An 18,921-nucleotide genomic window follows, 5' to 3' on the forward strand; every position below is an offset into this window, starting at 1 on the left:
ACTACAGCACAGAAACAGGAGATCTGGCCAACCGAGTCTGTGCTGAACCATTATTATGCCTAGTCCCATGACCTGCACCTGGACCATAGCTGTCCATACCCTTTCCATACATGTACCTATCCAAACTTTGCTTAAATGTTGAAATTGAACCACTTCTGCTGACAGCCCATTCCACAGAGTCACTATCATCTGAGTGAAGAAGTTTCCCCTCATGTTCCCCTTATATATTCCATCCTCCACCCTTAACCTATAACTTCTAGCTCTAGTCTCACTTGGCCTCAGTGGGAAAAGCCTGCTGTATTTACCCTATCTATACCCCTTACAATTTCATATACCACTATCAAATCTCCTCCCATTCTCCTTTACTCCAGGGATAAAATCCTAGCCTATTCAATTTCTTCCTACAATTCAGGTCCCCAAGATCTAACAGCATCCTTGTAAATTTTCTCTGTACTCTTTCAATCTTACTGATATCTTTCTTGTCGGTAGAGGACCAACCAGAACTGCACATAATACTCCAAAATAAGTCTCACCGATGTCTTATACAACTTCCCCATAACATCCCAGCTGCTATGTGCTAAAATATGTCGATGTGCTAAAAGCTGTTGTTATGACTTTATCCATGTGTGACACCACTTTTAACAAATTCGTGGATATGTATTCTCAGATTCCTGTGTGCTACCACACACCTCAGTGCTCAGTCATTCACCATGTAAGCCCTACCATGGTTTGTTCTCCCAAAGTGCCACACCACACACTTGTCTGCATTAAATTGCATCTGCTGTTTCTCAGCTCATTTGCCCAGCTGGTTCACATAACACTGCAAGTTTTGATGGCCTTCCTCACTGTCCAGTATAACCCCAATCTTAGAGTCATCCTCAAATTTGGTGATCCAGTTCACCACATTTTCATTTAAAACATTAACATAGATAATAAACAACCAACAGACACAGCACCGATCCCTGTGGCGTTCTACTAGTCACATGCCTCCAGTCAGAGAGGCAGCCATCTACTACCACTTTCTGGCGGCTTCTCCCTGGAAGCCAATGTCTAATCCAATTTACTACTTGTGCTGAATGCCAAGCAACTGAACCTTCTTGAGCAATCTCCCATGAGGTACCTTGTCAACATCCTCTTCCTTTCCTTTATCAACTTTCCTGGTAACTCCTTGAAAAACACTATAAGATTCGTTAGACATGACCTAACACGCGCAAAACCATGTTGACTATCCCTAATCAGTTCTTGTCTGTTCAAATGCTTAAATATCCAGTACCTTAGAATATGTTTCAATAACTTACCCACTATGACGCAAAGCTCACTAGCCTGTAATTTCCTGGTTTATTCTTAGAGCCTTTCTTAAACAACAGAACATTAGCTAGCCTCCAGTCCTTTGGCACCTCACCTGTGGCTCAGGACACTTGAATACCCTTGCAATTTCTGCACTATTCTCCCACAAGTTCCAAGGGGACACCTTGTCAGTCCCTGAGCATTTATCCTCTCTAATTTGCCTCAAGATAGCAAGTACCTTCTCCTCTGTAATACATATAAGGTCTATAAGTTCACTACAATCTCACCTCAGTTCAATAGACACTGTGGTCACCTCCTGAGTAAATACAGGTGCAAAAAATCCATTTAAAATCTCCCCCATCTCTTTCAGCTCCATGCATTGATGACCATGCTGATCTTCAAGAAGACCAATTTTGCCCCTTGCTATGCTTTTGCTCTTAATATATCTGTAGAAGCCTTTGGGAGCTGCATTCACCTTGTCTGCATGAGCAACCTCATGCCTTCTTTTAGCCCTCTTGTTTCCCCTCTTTAGTACTCTTTGGCATTTCCTATTCCCCTCAAATACCTCAGTTTTTTCTTGCTGCCTGTACCACCTCTGCATTTCATTCTTCGTCTTAAACAGTACCTCAATATCTCTCAAAAACTAAGGTTCACTAAATCTATTATCCTTGCCTTTTATTCTGACAGGAACATACAAACTCTGTACGCTCAAAATTTCACTTTTGAAGGCATCCCTCTTTCGAAGAACGCCTTTGCCAGAAAACAACCTGTCGTAACCACACTTGCCAGATCCTCTCTGATACCATCGTAACTGGCCTTTCCAAGTTATAATCTCAATACAAGGGCAAGTCCTATCCTTTTTCATAAGTATCTTTAAACTAATGGATTTATTACCAGTAGATCCAAAATTTAATTTGTTTGTGATATAATTACTGTACTCACATTAAAGGACTCACATTTTTATTAGATCATCACAGGTCCAACCTCAAATTATTCTTTTAAAAATGAGACATTCAGAAATTTTAAACAATTTTTAGGAATTATTAGGCTCAAAAATTAATATTTTTAATTTCTTTGTAAATATCTATCTAAAATGAGTACCTCTGTGACCTACCAATGTAAAGTAACCAGTTGATTACTGCCTGTTCAACACAGTGATTAGCATTTCCCCTTATAAACTGGCAGCATGATGTAAATTTCTTTGTTATTTTTCAACTGCGCTTTATGTCAAAGTTCAGAATGATTTATTCTCACACTGACTCTTTTTTATTTTCTCTGGTCAGTTCTAAGTTTAAGCTCTATCAACTAAGTTACAAAATTTGCAACAGTAATTCAAGACAGTCAACAACTGAGGACTTTGTTTTGGAGGGGCTGTGCTCATGTAAACACAATAAACAAAATTATCAAAATAAACCTCAACTTAAACCTTCATTGAACTAAAAATAATTGGACAGAGTTTTAAAGTTTATTCTTTCAAAAAGATATATTATCCAACTTTTTTAGTTTAATTCAAAACACTGAGCTTATTACCACTTCATTGCAGGCTCCACAGGACTATTTTAACAGAATATTGAAAAGATTCAGTTCAATTTCAGTAAGTTGCTAACATTTGTTTTCACCCAAACTGAAACACAATTAGGCCCAAAGAGATAGACAGTAAGAGCAATTGATTAACAAATATAAGAAAAAATTGTGGCAAGCATGTAGCTGATTGCTCAGAAGGGAGACTCAAGGATTTTAAGAGAAAGCAAATTCACTTCCCATTTTATAGAACAGACCCAGAGGAGCAACATGTCAATATAAAATAATAATATAGCATGACTAGCTGCTGGGGATAGCCTGGCTTCATAATTAGGAATGAGAGCCAGTGCATGAAAAAGGGTTTGTGAGGCCTAGAGCAGATCCCCAATTCAACCTAAATCTATGTCAACTATTGGGAAAAAAAAATTGCCATCTTGTACGCAATCTTGTTGAATGCAATTCTTTTCTATTATCAGCTGCAGAAAACTCGGTTCAAAGTTAAAAGTAAATTTATTATCAAAGTTCATGTAGTATATGTCACCATGTACAACCTTGGTGTTAGTGTTCTTGTGGGCATACTCAATCCAATAACCATAATAGAATCAATGAATTATCCATGCCCAACATGGCAGACAACTAGTGTGCAAAAGACAGCAAGCTATGCAAATACAAAAGAAAAAATAAGAAATAAGAATAATAAATAAGCAATAAATATGGAGAACATGAGATGAAGATTCCTTGAAAGTGATTCCATAGATTGTGGGAACAGTTCAATAATGGGGCAGTGAAGTTATGAAGTTCACCTCAGGAGTTAACACATCAAGGATCTTTGGAGGTGTATCTGTTTGGATTACTTGGAGAAATTGGTAGTAGCACAACATTGCATTCGCAATGGTCGTAGGATGGACTTCAACTACTGTGCTGTGCTAATGGCTTTTGGGACAGCTGGTAAAGGAGGCCATCGGAATAAAACTAGAGGAAAAGAACTTTAACTAAGATGAAGGTTTCGCTCCTCTTGAAGTAAGAACAGGAGTTTGATTGTAAGCAAGGTGGGAGAGCAGATACCTGATTGGATGAGGACTAACCAATCAGGATGGACAGAATACAGGAGTAAAAATACCACTGGATTAGACATGCCCAGACATCATCCCTGATGAAGATGGCAGATCATTGGTTACATTGGTTATAATTAATACTTGTACCTGGCTTGAACCCGAGAAGAGTTTATTCATCATATGTACCGCGAAAGCACTAGATCCTTTCTCATTAACCCCTCAGGTTCAAGAGATGATGGTTGAGGTGTAATAACTGTTCCTGAACCTGGCGGTATAAGTTCTGAAGCTCCTGTACTTTCTTCCTCATGTAGACATTAGAGAACACCTGGGTGGTGGGGCTTCCTGATGATGGATACTACTTTCCTGTGACAACACTCCATGTCGATGTGCTCAATGGTGGAGAGGGCTTTACACCTGATGGACTGTACAGTATCCACTACTATTTGTAGGGTCTTTCATTCAGTTGCATTGGTGTTTCCATACAGGCCATGATGCAACTAGCCAATATACTATCCACCACACATCTATATAAGTTTGTTAAAGTTTTAGATGTCATGACAAATCTTTGTAAACTTCTAAGGAAGTAGACACTTTGCCATGCTTTCTTCGTAATTGCACATGCATGCTGACCCTCTCCACCTTCAGTCCCTTGATGAGGACTAGCTCATGGACCTCTGCTTGAAGTCAGCAATCAGCTCCTTGGTCTTGCTGACATTGAGCAAGAGGTTACTGTTGTCACACCACTCAACCAGATCTTCAGTCTCCTTTCTAAATGCTGATTCATCACCACCTTTGATTCGGCTGATGGCAGTGGTGTCATCAGCAAACTTAAATAAAGAATTGGAGCTGTGATTAGCCACACAGTCATATGTGTAAAGCAAGTAGAACAGGGGACTAAGCACACAGTCTTTTGGTGCACCTGTGCTGATGGAGATTGTGGAAGAGATGTTGAAACCAATTGAAACTGACTGGGGTCTGCAAGTGAGAAAATCCATTTTCCAATTGCACAAGGAGATATTGAGGCTAAGGTCTTGAAACTTATTGAATAGTTTTGAGGGGATGCTATTAGTCAATGAAAAGCATTCTGATGTGTTCATCTTTGCAGTCCAGATATTCCAGGGTTGAGTGAAGAGCAAGTGAAATAGCATGTATTGTGGATCTATTGCTCTGGTACGCAAATTGGAGCAGATCCAAGTCACTTATCAAGCAGGAGTTGATGTGCTTCATCACCAACCTTTCAAAATGCTTCATCATAGTGGATGTAATGCTACTGGACATTAGTAGGTGGATACCTCAGGCTGCCAAAGTGAGAGGTTAAAGATATCAGTGAACACTCCAGCCAATTGATCAAAGGTCTTTAGTACTCGGCCAGCTACCTCATCTAGGCTGAACATTTCCCGTGGTTCCATGGGTTGAGTGGTCTTTAACTCAAGCCCAGGGTCAGAATATAGAGTTTCTTTTCTGACTTTGAGTGAATGGCCTCTCATTAGCTGAACCACTTAAAAATTGAAAATAGTCAGCGATTGGTATGACAATGTAGAATAAGTAACTGCCCTTATACTGAGTTTTAACAGGGGAATTAGATTAAAAAAAAGAGGCCATTGGCATAGGATTTGTGCAGTATAATATCATAAGATTAAATAGCTCTGCTGTCTTTTTTGAATGCAAAGGTATTACACCTTGAAACACACCTGAAAATATTTGTCTTTTGTAATCAACATAAAATGATTGAAACAACTTTTTGATCAAAGGAACTATGCAGCAGGTATTTTCATACAACACACCCAAGTGGAGCATCACATAATGTGGATCGGAATTACATAAAACTACAGTTGCAAATCTCAAATAGAAAAAGGCATTTAACATAGAGGAACTTCCCGTGTTGTTTGTATTAATATATGCCAAGTGAATAACAACTGTGACACAATCATAATAGTCCAGTATAACTAGTGGCCATTTCTCCAAGTCTACACCATGTCTTTTGAAGAGCAATCCAGTTAGTTCCACTCTCTGTAAGTTTTCCTCTAAGTGTTAATCCTATTCTATCTTAAAATCTACTGCTGAATTAACTTCCATATCAGGCAACACTGTCCAAGTCCAAAAGCCATTAACTTTTGTCTCATGTCATCTTTGGTTCTTTAGCCAAACACCTCAATTCTGTTCCGTATGGTTATCTACTCTGCCCTAGAAACTGTTTCTCCTTCAGTCCTTAGTTCAAAGTCTTTCATTCATATGTATCAGATCTACTCTTGAGACTCTCTGCCAAAAAATAATAAGCCTTTGACCTACTCTCCAGTCAATCCATCTAAATTCAAATCAAGATATCTAGAAACATTACAATAAGCAAAGTTGTGAAGAATTCGGACAAAATACAAATGAGATTTTAAATGTAATGCCCAATGTAGGTCTTGGATAACTGCAAGGCATCTGTACTCAGTGAAGCCTAGGATTTTCTATGCTTTGTGTAACTATTTTAATAGCTTGCCTGTCATCTACAAAGGTTGGTGAACACTCACTTTAATATATACCTTAAAAAAACTTGATCAAGTCAGACAAAAATAATTTCCCCTAAACATTTCAATGTAGGGCTTCCTTCTTTGCCCCAGATTCATCCTACTAGCTGTTAGCATTTTTTTTTTGCCCTGGAAGCATTTTTTGCTTCTAAAAGATTTTTTCTAAAAAAAGTCACACCATTGATGAGTAACTGAATGCACGGTAATAGTAAATATAAACCACAGCTCTTATTCCAGTTCTTAGTAAACATTATGCAAATTCAGAGTTGGTACTTCACTCATGTTGTGGCCTAATATATCTTCACCTCAGCTCTCTTTGATCTTCTGATGACTGTTAATGGGCCTTAAAAATATAAATTCCAGTTCATGTTAGTTGCAAATTTATTATCTCACTGTCTCTTTGCCTCTATCATTTCCTCTTTAACATCCTCCGTACGTTTCATATTTAGACAGATTCTCATTAGCATTATTAAGCTGACATCTGTCCTTCATCCCACTCAATCATCCAGGTTGCCCTACTTATTTCTCTTGTGAGCATGCAACCATACTTCATCCAAGCCATTTATTTATACAGGGTGATCTTTGTTTTACTGTTTTTGTCTGCCAGTTTTCTACATGATTTGCATAGTTAAGATCCTTCTTCAATTTACCGATTAGCTCTTCTTAAGTTTAAGTTTTATTCTAAATTGCTTCTTGCTTATTTCAATTACTACTCAATGTTACAACATTATGATCACTATTCTCAAAATGCTCCTTGACAGCAACATTCTCCATATTCAAAGAGTCAAAGTATATTTATTATCAAAGAATGTAGAAATTATACTCTTTGAGACTTGTTTGCCCACAGGCAGCCTCAAAGCAAGAAACCTAATTAAGCCAATTTAAAAAAAAGAAAGACCATAACCACTGCACTGTGAAATATACACACATGTCATGGAAACAAAAGCATTCCGAACCAGACTGAATCCTTAGGTCCATTCCCTGGAGCAGCCAGAGAAGGCCCAGGCCTAAGCCTTCATATCAGTTCATCAAATGAGTGGGGCAAAAACGCTGTGAAACTCGCAAAGGTGACAGCTGCTAGATCGGTTCACAGTCTCATCACTGCAGAGAGGAATGAACATTGCAGGAGAGCAAGCGAAATCAGCCCAGTCCTCAGGCTTTCCAGTCTATCAGGGCCAGTGCTTAAGTTGTCCAAGCACCAGGTAGCGCCACACTCTAGGACCCAGATCCTGATGCAGTGACACGCCCAGGCAGCGCAGCCCAGCGCCGTTCTCCATCTTACCAAATTGGCTTGGCACTTGGAGTGATCCAACCTCACAGCTGAGTTAGGTGGATGTAGCACATGTTCCACTTCTTTCCCCTGGGATTGCATACAGTAACTCTTTCTCGGCCAGTAAACATATTGATCATGAACATCTTTTAGAACACACTTCAGAAACTACAACTTTTTGCACCCACGATTAGAGTTTCATTCAATATTAGAATAGATATCATATTAAATTTTTGGAATTATATAGCAATGCAATATAGTTTCTTGGGACCATCTCAACAGCTTTATTGAATAATAGTACAGATTTGATAAATTGCTCAGAAAGTTTCCCCTATTTACATGTCTGAAATATATATTTCCATGTTCTGTGCTAGTTTGCTGTTTATTTTGTTTTGTGAGTTGTACTAAAAGTTTCCATAAGACCATAAGACATAGGAGCAGTATTAGTCTCTGCCATTCCATCATTGCTGATTTATTATCCCCCTCAATCCCATTCTCCTGCCTCCTCTCCGTAACTTTTCATGCCCATCAAGAACCTTTCAAATTCGGCTTTTAAATATACTCAATGACTTGGCCTCCACGCCATCCATGTCAATGAATTCCACAGATTCACAACCCTCTGGCTAAAGAAATTCCTCCTCATTTCTGTTCTAAGTGGATGTCCCTCTGTTCTGAGGATGTGCCCTCTAGACCTAGACTTACCCACAATAAGAAACATCCTCTCCATATCCACACTATCTCTGCCTTTCAATATTCAATAGGTTTCAATGAGATTCATCCACATTCTTCTAAATTTCTGCGAGAACAGGCACAGAGGCATCAAACCTTTCTTGTGCATTAACCATTTCATTTCTGGAATCATTCTCGTGTCTTTCATTGGACCCTCTCCAATGCCAGCACATCTTTTCTAAAGGGCCCAAAACTGCTCACAATACTCCCAGTGTGGTCGGACCAATGCCTTATAAAGCCTTAGCATCACATCATTGCTCTTATATTCTAGTTCTCCTGAAATGAATGCTAACATTGCACTAGCCTTCTTTACCACCCACTCAACCTGCAAGTTAACCTTTAGAGAAATCTGCACAAGGACTCCCAAGTCCCTTTGCACATCAGAATTTTGAAGTTTCTTCTCTATTAGAGAATAGTGCATGACCATACACTTCCCTACACTATATTTCATCTGTCACTTCTTTTCTCAATCTAATTCCTTCTGCAGACTCCCTGCTTCCTCAACTCTACCCGCCCCTCCACCAATCTTCATATCATCTGCAAACCTGGCCACAAAGCCATCAATTCCATCATGCAAATCATTGACCTATAATGTGAAAAGAAACTGTCCCAACATTGACCCTTGTGGAACACCACTAATCAGTGGAAGCCAACCAGAAAAGGCCCTCTTTATTCCCCTTGTTTCCTTCAGTCAATCAGCCAATCTTCGATCCTAAATACGAGAAAGTCTGCAGATGCTGGAAATCCAAAGCAACACATACAAAATGCTGGAGGAAACGCAACATGTCACCTTACTAGTATCTTTCCTGTAATACCATGGGCTGCTATATTGCAGCCTCATGTGCAGCACCTTGGCAAAGGCCTTCTGAAAATCTGAGTAAACAGTGTCCACTGATTCTCTTTTGTCTATTTTGCCTATTATTTCCTCGAAGAATTCCGGAAGGTTTGTCAGGCAAGACTTCCAATTAAGGAAACCATACTGACTGGCCTATCTTATCATGTGCTTCCAAGTACCCTGAAACTTCACCCTTAGTAATGGACTCTAACATTTTTCCAACCACTGAAGTCAGGCTAATTGGCCTGTAATTTCCTTTCTTCATCTTCCCATTTCCCATTGAGTATTACATAACCAAGGAAGTATGAAATTCAACATTATTAATCTGCATTTCCATTGCGTTTAGCTTTATTGTACAAAACTTATATTAGTACGCTGCAAAAAACATTGTTGTCAAAACAAGCTTGCATTTGCTTTTATATTGATAGAAACCTATGGACTTGTATTTAACCAATCAGTGGGACTAAGCGAAGGAAAGGGTAAAGGGTTAAGACTGTTTGTGGAAGTCCTGACTCTCAAGACTGAGGTTTGGTGGATACCTGTAACTGACTGAATGCCAGCACACTCAAAAGAAAATCGGGCGCCCTGAGTAAAATTTCACCCTCTGCCACTCAGCCGAACTGTAGCAGAGTGGGATTTTGAAACAACAACTGTGCGTGGTGGGGTTACTGCTGCTCGTGCAAACCACATCCTTAGAACAACAATGTGATGAGTGGCCAAAAAAAAATCCCCTGCTCGGTATATTTAGAATAAAAAGCAGAGAGAGAGCAAAGTGTTAAGGTTATAAACTGTTAGAACTACAAATCAAAGCAATAATACTTTTGGATGCATGTGCTACACAAGCTACTTTCCTACTATTGACTGAGTCCCACAAGAAATGCCTTGTCTAATGTCACAGGAAAAGAGGTGGGGGCCATTATAGTAACAAAGTAACCTGAGTTGTTACTACAGTGATAACTAGCAAAAGAAAATACAAATGCAAATCTCATAATTTTGTGTTTAATTTTCCTTCCCGTTTCTCTACTTTTTATCCACCACTTAAAAATTCATACATAGAACAGTACAGCAAAGTACAGGCCCTTTGGCCCATGATGCTGTGCCAACCCTTTAACTTACTCCAAGGTCAATCTACATGCCTAGCCCTCCATTTTTCAGTTATTATTCAAGATTACATTACTTAAGAAGGGAACCGGGGATAATCCTGGAAATTATAGATTGGTGAGTCTCTTGTCAGTGGTAGGGACGTTACTGGAGAGAATTCTATGGGACAGTATTAATGAGCATTTGGAAAACCATGCCCTAACTAAAGAGAGCTAGCGTGGCTTTGTGCAGGGCAAGTAGTGTCGTACTAACTAGATTAAATTTTTTTCCAAGATGATGAGGATGATTGATGAAGGTAGACCTGTGGATGTTGTCTACATGCATTTTAGTAAGTCGTTTGATAAGAGGCTCATCCAGAAGCTTAAAGTGCATGGGATCCATGGTGAATTTGTCATTTGGATTCAGAACTGACTTGCTCATAGAAGACAGGGGGTAGTGGTTAAGGGACTTAGTCCACCTGGAGGGCTGTGATTAGTGGTGTTCTGCATGGATCTGTACTGGGACCTCTGCAGTTTGTATTGTATATAAATGACCTGGATGAAAATGCAGGTGGGTGAGTTAGTAAGTTGGCAAATGTTACGAAGATTGGTGGGGTTGTGGATAGAGTAGATGACTGACAACTAATACAGTAGGATATACAGTCGACCTTCACTAATCTGACTACCTGTAATCCAGTTCCTTCGATCATCCGGCACTGATTACGCTTAATGTGATCCTTCTGTAATTCGGCATTTTCACTAATCCGGCACTCGTCAGGTCCCAGTGGTGCCGGATTAGTGAAGGTCGACCTGTAGAACAGTTGAAAATATGGGCAGAGAAATGGCAGATGGAGTTTAACCCAATCAAAATTATGAAGTGATGCAATTTGGTAAGACAAACGTAAAGAGATGATATACTGTTAAGGGCAAGAGGCTTTACAGTGTTGTTGGGCAGAAGGATCTTGGGGTCCACATTCACAGTTCCCAAAAAGTGGCTACACAGGTTGATAGGTTAGTTCAGAAGGCATGTGGCATGCTTGCCCTTGTTAGTCAAGGCACCGAGTTCAAAAACTATGATGTTATGTTGCAGCTTTATAAAATTCTGTTTAGTTCACATCTGGAATATTGCACACTGAGTTGGTCACTCCATTACAGGAAGAATGTCGAGGTTTGGAGAGGGTGCAAAAGAGATTTACCAGGATGCTGCCTGGATTAGAGGGCATGTGCTGTTGTTTTCTCTAGAGCAGCAGAAGCTAAGGGGAGATCTGTTAAGAGGTTTATAAGATTATGACAGGCATAGATAAAGTAGACAGGCAGTATCTTTTTTCCCTGGGTTGAAATGTCTAATTCCAGAGGACATGCATTTAAAGTGAGAGGATGTAAGTTCAAAAGAAATGCAAGGGGCATGTTTTTTTTTTACACAGAGAGTGGTGGATGTCTGGAATGTACTGCCAGGGGTGGTTTTTAAGAGATGTTTATATAGGCACATTAATATAAGGAAAATCGAAGGATATAGATGTAGGCAGATGGGATTAGTTAACTGATTATTAATTTAACTTGTTCAGCACAACATTGTTTTTCTTAAATATCCCTAATGTATCCGTCTCTACCACTACCCCTGGCAGCACGTTCCATGCACCTACCACTCTCTGTGTAAAAAGAGTATACCCTGGCATAGTGGTTGCACAAAACATTACCGTACCAGTGACCTGGGTCCAATTCCTGCCACTGCCTGTGTGTTCTTCCTGTGACCGTTTGCCTCCCACAGTCAAAAACATACCAGTTGATAGATTAATGGTCGTTGTAAATTAGACTAGGGTTAAATCAAGGGTTGCTGGGCCGCGCAGTTCAAAGGGCCAGAAGGGCCTGTTCCACACTTTTTCTCAATAAATACATAAATACGTACCTCTAGCCAACTCGCTGTTTCCACTCTAGGAAAAAGTCTCTGGCTCTCCACTCTACCTTTGCCTTTTATCGTGATGTACATGTCTATCAAATCACCTCTCATCCTCCTGCTCTCCAAAGAGGAAAGCCCCAGCTCACTCAGCCGATCTTCATAAGACATGCTCTCTAATCAAGGCAGCATCCTGGTAACTTTCCTCTGCAACCTCTCTAAAGCTTCTACTTCCTTTCTATAATGAGGCCACCAGAACTAAATACAACACTCCGAGTGTGGTCTAACCAGAGTTTTATAGAGCTGCAGTATTACCTCTTGGTTTTTTAGCTCGATCACCTGACTAATGAAGGCCAACACACCATACGCCTTCTTAACTACTCTATCAACTTGCACTGCAATTCTGATGGATTTATAGACATGAAGCCCAAGATCCCTCGGTTCCTCCATAATGTTAAGAATCCTGCAATTTTAATCCTATATCACTTCAGATTTTTCCAGATTGAACTCCAGCTGCCATTTCTATGCATCCTATAAATGTCTCTAGGTAATATACTGTACAATAATCTTATACGTTGTTCACAGCACCACCAACCTTCATGTCCTCTGCAAACAGACTAACCCACCCTTCCACTTTCCCATTCAAGTCATTTATAAAAATCACAAAGACCAGTGGTCCCAGAACAGATCCCTGCAGAAAATCAGTAGTCACCAACCTCCAGGAGCACACATTCCACTTACTAGAGCCTTCAGTAGGTGAGACCTGACGCAGATTGGGAGATTACTTCACCAAACACCTATGCTCCATCCACCAGAAAAAGTAGGATCTCCCAGTAGCCACCCATTTTAATTCCACTTCCCATTCCATTCATGTCAGTCGATGGCCTCCTCTACTGTCACGATGAGGCCACACTCAGGTTGGAGGAGCAACACCTTATATTTTGTCTGGGTAGCCTCCAACCTGATGGCATGAACATCGATTTCTTGAACTTCTGGTAATGCCCCCGCCCCCACCATTCCCCAATCCCATTTCCCTCTCACTTTATCTTCTTATCTACTCATCACCTCCCTCTGTTGCTCCTCCCCCTTTTCTTTCTTCCATGGCCTTCTGTCCTCTCCTATCAGATTCCCCCCTTCTCCAGCACTGTATCTCTTTCACCAGTCAACTTCCCGGCTCTTTACTTCACCCCTCCCAGTTTCACCTATCACCTTGTGGTTCTTCCTCCCCTCCCTACCTTCTTAATCTGACTCCTTATCTTTTTTTCCAGTCCAGATGAGGGGTCTTGGCCTGAAATCTCCACAGTATTCTTTTCCATAGGTACTTCAAGGCCCACTGAGTTCCTCCAGCATTTTGTGTTTGAAGCCAGTTCTGAAGTTATGCAGCCAAGATTGCTTGGATTGCACGCCACCTGACTTTCTGAATGAACCAACCATGGAGAACTTTGTCAGATGCCTTACTAAAATCCATATTCATCTACAGCGAATCTTTAACTGTTAAGTCCAAATATCTCCTTCTTTCCCTTACTAGTGAAATATCACTTAACTTTGAGCAGTGCAAATTGTGAAGCATTCGAAAACTCCATAACTTTCACTAGATTCATTTCATTGTGCAATGGCCTCCAGTTGAAGCAGGCTCTTCTATCACTGCTCCAGGTATTTTCCTGGCCAGAACTACCATTTCCAACATTTACCATGGTGATTTCATGCACAGTCCTGTGCATCACAGGTTGTGAAATTTTATGAGTAAGTCACCATCCAAGAAAAGCATGGGTTAGCAGAAAGTGTGCGGGAGCTTGGAACCATCCATATACTGTATGTTGAGGTGCCATTACGTATAAAAGTCGTCAAAGTGATTGGCAATGGTTTTTGTAACACCAGCTACTTTGTGTTGCATTGTTTCATCATGTGACCTATTATAGCAGCACTCCCACGTAATCTCTCATTTTTCCCAGCCACCTGCATTAGTCATTTTGCATGTGTATGTAAGTAAGGACAATTCTTTGAATGGCGTTGTCTCTTTATTTAGTGGGTGTGAATTTCAGTAATTTCACAACTGTTCCTAGTCAGCATTATTACAGCAATTCTATTTTTACCACAATGAGGTTGCATTGACTCCTGCCAGGCTAAAACTTTCTCTGGGCTTCCATTCCTCCTCTCGAGTTATAACAGTCTGGTTTTTGATTCAGGCAACAGCAGAATACAGTTCACTTGTGCCTTAATCCAACACTGTTGAGCCTCTGCTCGCTGGGTTCATGGAATAACTACTGAATTTGAACTAAGCCAAAAATTACACCCTTAATACCTCAGGCAAAGCAGGGTTTGAACTTTAGATCTTGCACAAGATGTTTAGTTTAAACAGTGGGGCAAAATGACCTGTTACAGGCACATAAATTACTCGTCACCAAATGGTAGTTCTGATGGTTTACAATCATGAATGAGCGTGTACTCTGCAAGTTGTGGTTACTTGCAATCATTTTCCACTCTCTCACTCTTATGTGTTAATTCTTGCTAGGCTTTGATTTTTCATGTGCTTTTAACCATCAAGGACTAAACATTGTTCTTCATTTCTAAGTTTACATAGTGAGTGTCATCTAATAGTTAATTCTAACTATTTCTCATGGCTGCAGGTCTTCTGATGTATAGAGGGATAGTTCTCAAGTTGTGCATTTACTTGTTATTATGGGATGCAAAAGAACACTAATGTCTAAAAAAAAGCAAATGGCTTATTTACAGATAACTAAAACATTAATTGAGCTTGCTGTGGGATGTGCAGAGGATGTTTCCCACAGTGGGGGAGGCTAGGACTAGAGGACATAGCCTCAGAATAGAAAGGCATCTTTTTAGAACAGAAATAAGGAGGAATTTCTTCAGCTAGAGGGCGGCGATTCTGTGGAATTCACTGCCACAGGTGGGTGTGGAGGCCAAGTCAATGAGTGTATTTAAAGCGGAGGATGATAGGTTCCTGACTAGTAAAGATGTCTAAAGTTACAGGGAGAAGGCAGGAGAATGGGTTGAAAGGGATAATAAATCAGCCATGATGAAATGGCAGAGTAGACTCAATGGGCCAAATGGCCTAATTCTACTCTTTTGTCTTACCGTTCCAACAGGAATGGTTGGTGCTCATTAAGTCCTGTAATGGAACTCACACAATATAAATGCAAAAATCCAGGACTTACTAACAGGTTTGGAGTTTGAAAAATGGCAGATTCCTCTGGCACAGAGGTAAAAGGGCATCATCTGGTATTGCTGAGATTTCTGGGGTAGTTTCTTCTGTCTTAGAGGCTGTTGATTTAATTGGGGAGCAAAGGACAAGGAATGAAGAGGCTTAGGAGAACGAAAGTTAATTCATCAATTGATCTTGCTTTACTTCAACTGTTTTTAGACATTTTAATTAACCTTAACTTTTACATATTTCAACTTCAGCAGTTTTCACAATGTGGCAGGTAATGAGATCCCAACAAAGTTAAGCACTAGTGTGGAAGAAATGTACATGACACCCATAGAGGGGAATGGGCCAGAAATCTTATGTCCACTGGGTCCTGCTAACACAGTTCTTAAAGTATTCAACAACCTATTGCATTCTCCAGATGAATTATTTTGAAAGAACAGACAGCTATTCTGAGGAATCTGAAAAAAAGAAGGTAAATACTGGCAGCATCCATGTTGCCTCGTAATGATTTATTGCAAACATCAGGATTAAGGTCATTGGTTGTAAATGAACATTTCCAAAGTATGTTAGTGCATTGGAGAGACAATTCCTCCATATCTTATTGACTACTTCAGACTATCTACAGTATATGGGGAATAAATATTCTAATATAACATTTGCACAAGATTGGATTTCTTAGTTCTAGCAACTGACTATTCTTAATTATTCAGAGACCTGGCGACTTGCTTACAAGAATAATATCAATGGTAGTAATTGATCCATGATCTGCTGCCTCAGGATGTACAGCAATTAATGCAATGAAATCAAGGTTCAGGTCTGCGAAAATGATTCCAACGTTATGCGTGCTCATTCATATAAACTATAATTTTTGGGGAGGGGGGCAGTGCGATGGATGAAGAGGAAGTTCATCTAATTTAAAAAATGTATTTTGCATAATACCATCCAATGAATTATAAACTGAAGTGATTGGCATTTTGTGCTGTCACGCTGTGCAAAATATTTACAGAGTTTGGCAAGATGAGGATTTCAGTTTTGCTCTTTTCTCCTGGTTTGATGTCATCTGTAACTTCAGTCCAGCTTAAACAAACTCTTAACGGGAAAAAAATTGCAAAATGTTGACTCTATTCACTATTTTGCACACAGTGTGCCTCAGGGAGCAGTTGTGACTTATACATCTGAAAAGAGTAAACTTTCACAGAGTGAGGGAAAGCCACAGGAAATTCCTCATCTTGTAAGAAGCACGTCTCAGACCTACTGCCAGTAGATTTACCTTTGGAGATGTCTTCTCTGGGACTTGTCAAGTGCCAAGGAGTGCTATGCAACTGTGATCTTATGTACAAGTAATGCTCTCGGCAAAGCTGGAGAAGCCTCAAATGGAACGATCCCCAGGCATTTGTTTCAAGGGAGCCAGGTTTGGACAGTTGAGGAGATAGTGTTCTTGCCAGAGAATGTTTACTGGAAATTCAGAAACTGTCAGCTTTTGTTCCTGGAAATACGATCAGAGCAAAAACCCATCCCAGGCCTCTAGAAGTGATGACTACAACCAATTTTGTAAGTAGGTACACTAATCTTTTCATAGGATCTTTCAGCCAAAATTTGCAATTACAAACCATCGTCAATTGTTCCAAGCAGAGGGGAAGAAGCTGCTTTTAAAACCTTGGGTGTGGGTCTCCAGGCTCCTCTATCTCTGCCCCATTGGTAGTAATGCAAAGAGGGCATGCCTTAGATAATGATATTCTTAAATGATGGATGCTGCCTTCTTGAGACATGACCTCTTGCAGATCTCTTCAATGGTAGGAGGGTTGTACCTATGATGGTCAGGCAGCATCTATGGATGGAACAAATAAACAGTTGTCATTTCAGGCCAAAACCGTTCATCAGGGCAGATTTATTTTGGCCAGGGACCCAATGAAGGACCTCAGCTCAAAATGCCAACTGTTTATTCTCTTTCCATGGATGCTGCTTGACTTTTTGTGTGTTACACAGCCACTATTACCTCGTGTCCAGAAATAAAGCTTTTCAACCGCTGACAGAAACAGGCTGAGGAAGAAACTGAAAAGAAGATAAAGCAAAATCTAGGAAAATTAATTTTTAAATTCTGGCTGCTAAGAGGAACAGTGTGCCAAAAAAAACCGAGACTGCTGGAAGAACTCAGTGGGTTAGGCAGCACCTGTGGAAGCAGAGGAATGGTTGACGTTTCAGCTCGAGATCTTATGCCGACACTGAGAGTGCAGAGGGGAGACAGTCAGCATAGAGAGGGATGTGATGGAGAGTACTTGGTATACACACTATCTACACATGAGCATTCACATGCGAACACACACACACACACACACACACACACACTGCCTTGTTATTCAACTGCCGTTGTGCTGACTGTACACACTTCAATGTCTTCCCCAGTATATTCTCATAACGGCTCCTAAACCAAGCCGATGCACTCGTGTTGGCTCTATGGTGCCTTTCCCGTCTCACACAGCAGAATACTCCATTTCCTTGGTAATGCAGATGTGGAAATATTTATATATTGTTTGTATATAAGGTAGATACTTATGTTTATTTTGTAATATGATTGTAAGTACATTATGAGTACATCATATTCTAATTCATGCGTAATCTTAAGTTAACTTTGTTGGTAATTGAAGATGGTATGTGCTAGATCTGTATAAAAAGGAGCTCACCGCCCTCAGTACAAGGGAGCGTTAGGGACTGCTAGGAATTTACACTGGACAAGGATATGTACTGAACTATTATTGTGTTTTGTAAATGTTGGCATTTTTCATTTCACTATTTTCACTAAGGCAGTGACTGGTAAATGGTAGGTGCAACGAAGAGAGGAGATGGATGGTGGGCAAATGGAACTAGTTGGGAGAGGGCGTTAGTCACTTCTTAGATTAGGTGCTTGGGTGATAGACAAATGGATCTAGGTGAGGAAGAGGATAAAAGCAGGGTACTGGTGGGTGGGTGTGGGGACTGGGGAGGGAGAGAACCTGGGTGAATCAAAAAGAGACAAAGAGGTACACAGGGTGGGCTGGTGACATGAAGTTGGAAAATTAATCTCCATTGATATGGGTTGTGGAATAAACAGGGGAACATGCTCTGTTGTTCTTCTAGATGGTGTTTGGTCTCACCCCAGCACTGGAGAAGGCAAAGACAGACAGGCGAATGTGGCAATAGGAAGTTGAAATGGCGTACAACAGGGAGCTCAAGATGGTCACCTAGTTCAGTGTTGCCAATGTAGAGGCCTAGTCAACAGCACTAGGTGAAGTTGAAGGAGGTGCTCTTGAATCTCTGCCTCACTTGGGAGGGCTGTTTAGGTCTTTGTGTGTTGGTGAGGGATGAGCAAACCAGAGAGTTGTCCTGCAGAAAGCGAAGAGGCATAGGAAGGAGAAGACACAATTGGTGGTGAGATCCTATAAGCTGGCTGAAATGAATAAGGACGATTAGATAGACATGCTGGATATGGAGTCTGGCAGAGCAAAAGGTGAGGACTGGGAACTCTATCTGTGTTCTATCTTGGGGGAGAGGGGTAGAGTAGAAGTAGAGGAAGTGAGGAATTGTGAGGAAAG

Source organism: Mobula hypostoma, chromosome 15 (genome assembly GCF_963921235.1).
Source record: "Mobula hypostoma chromosome 15, sMobHyp1.1, whole genome shotgun sequence".
Classification (NCBI taxonomy): domain Eukaryota; kingdom Metazoa; phylum Chordata; class Chondrichthyes; order Myliobatiformes; family Myliobatidae; genus Mobula; species Mobula hypostoma.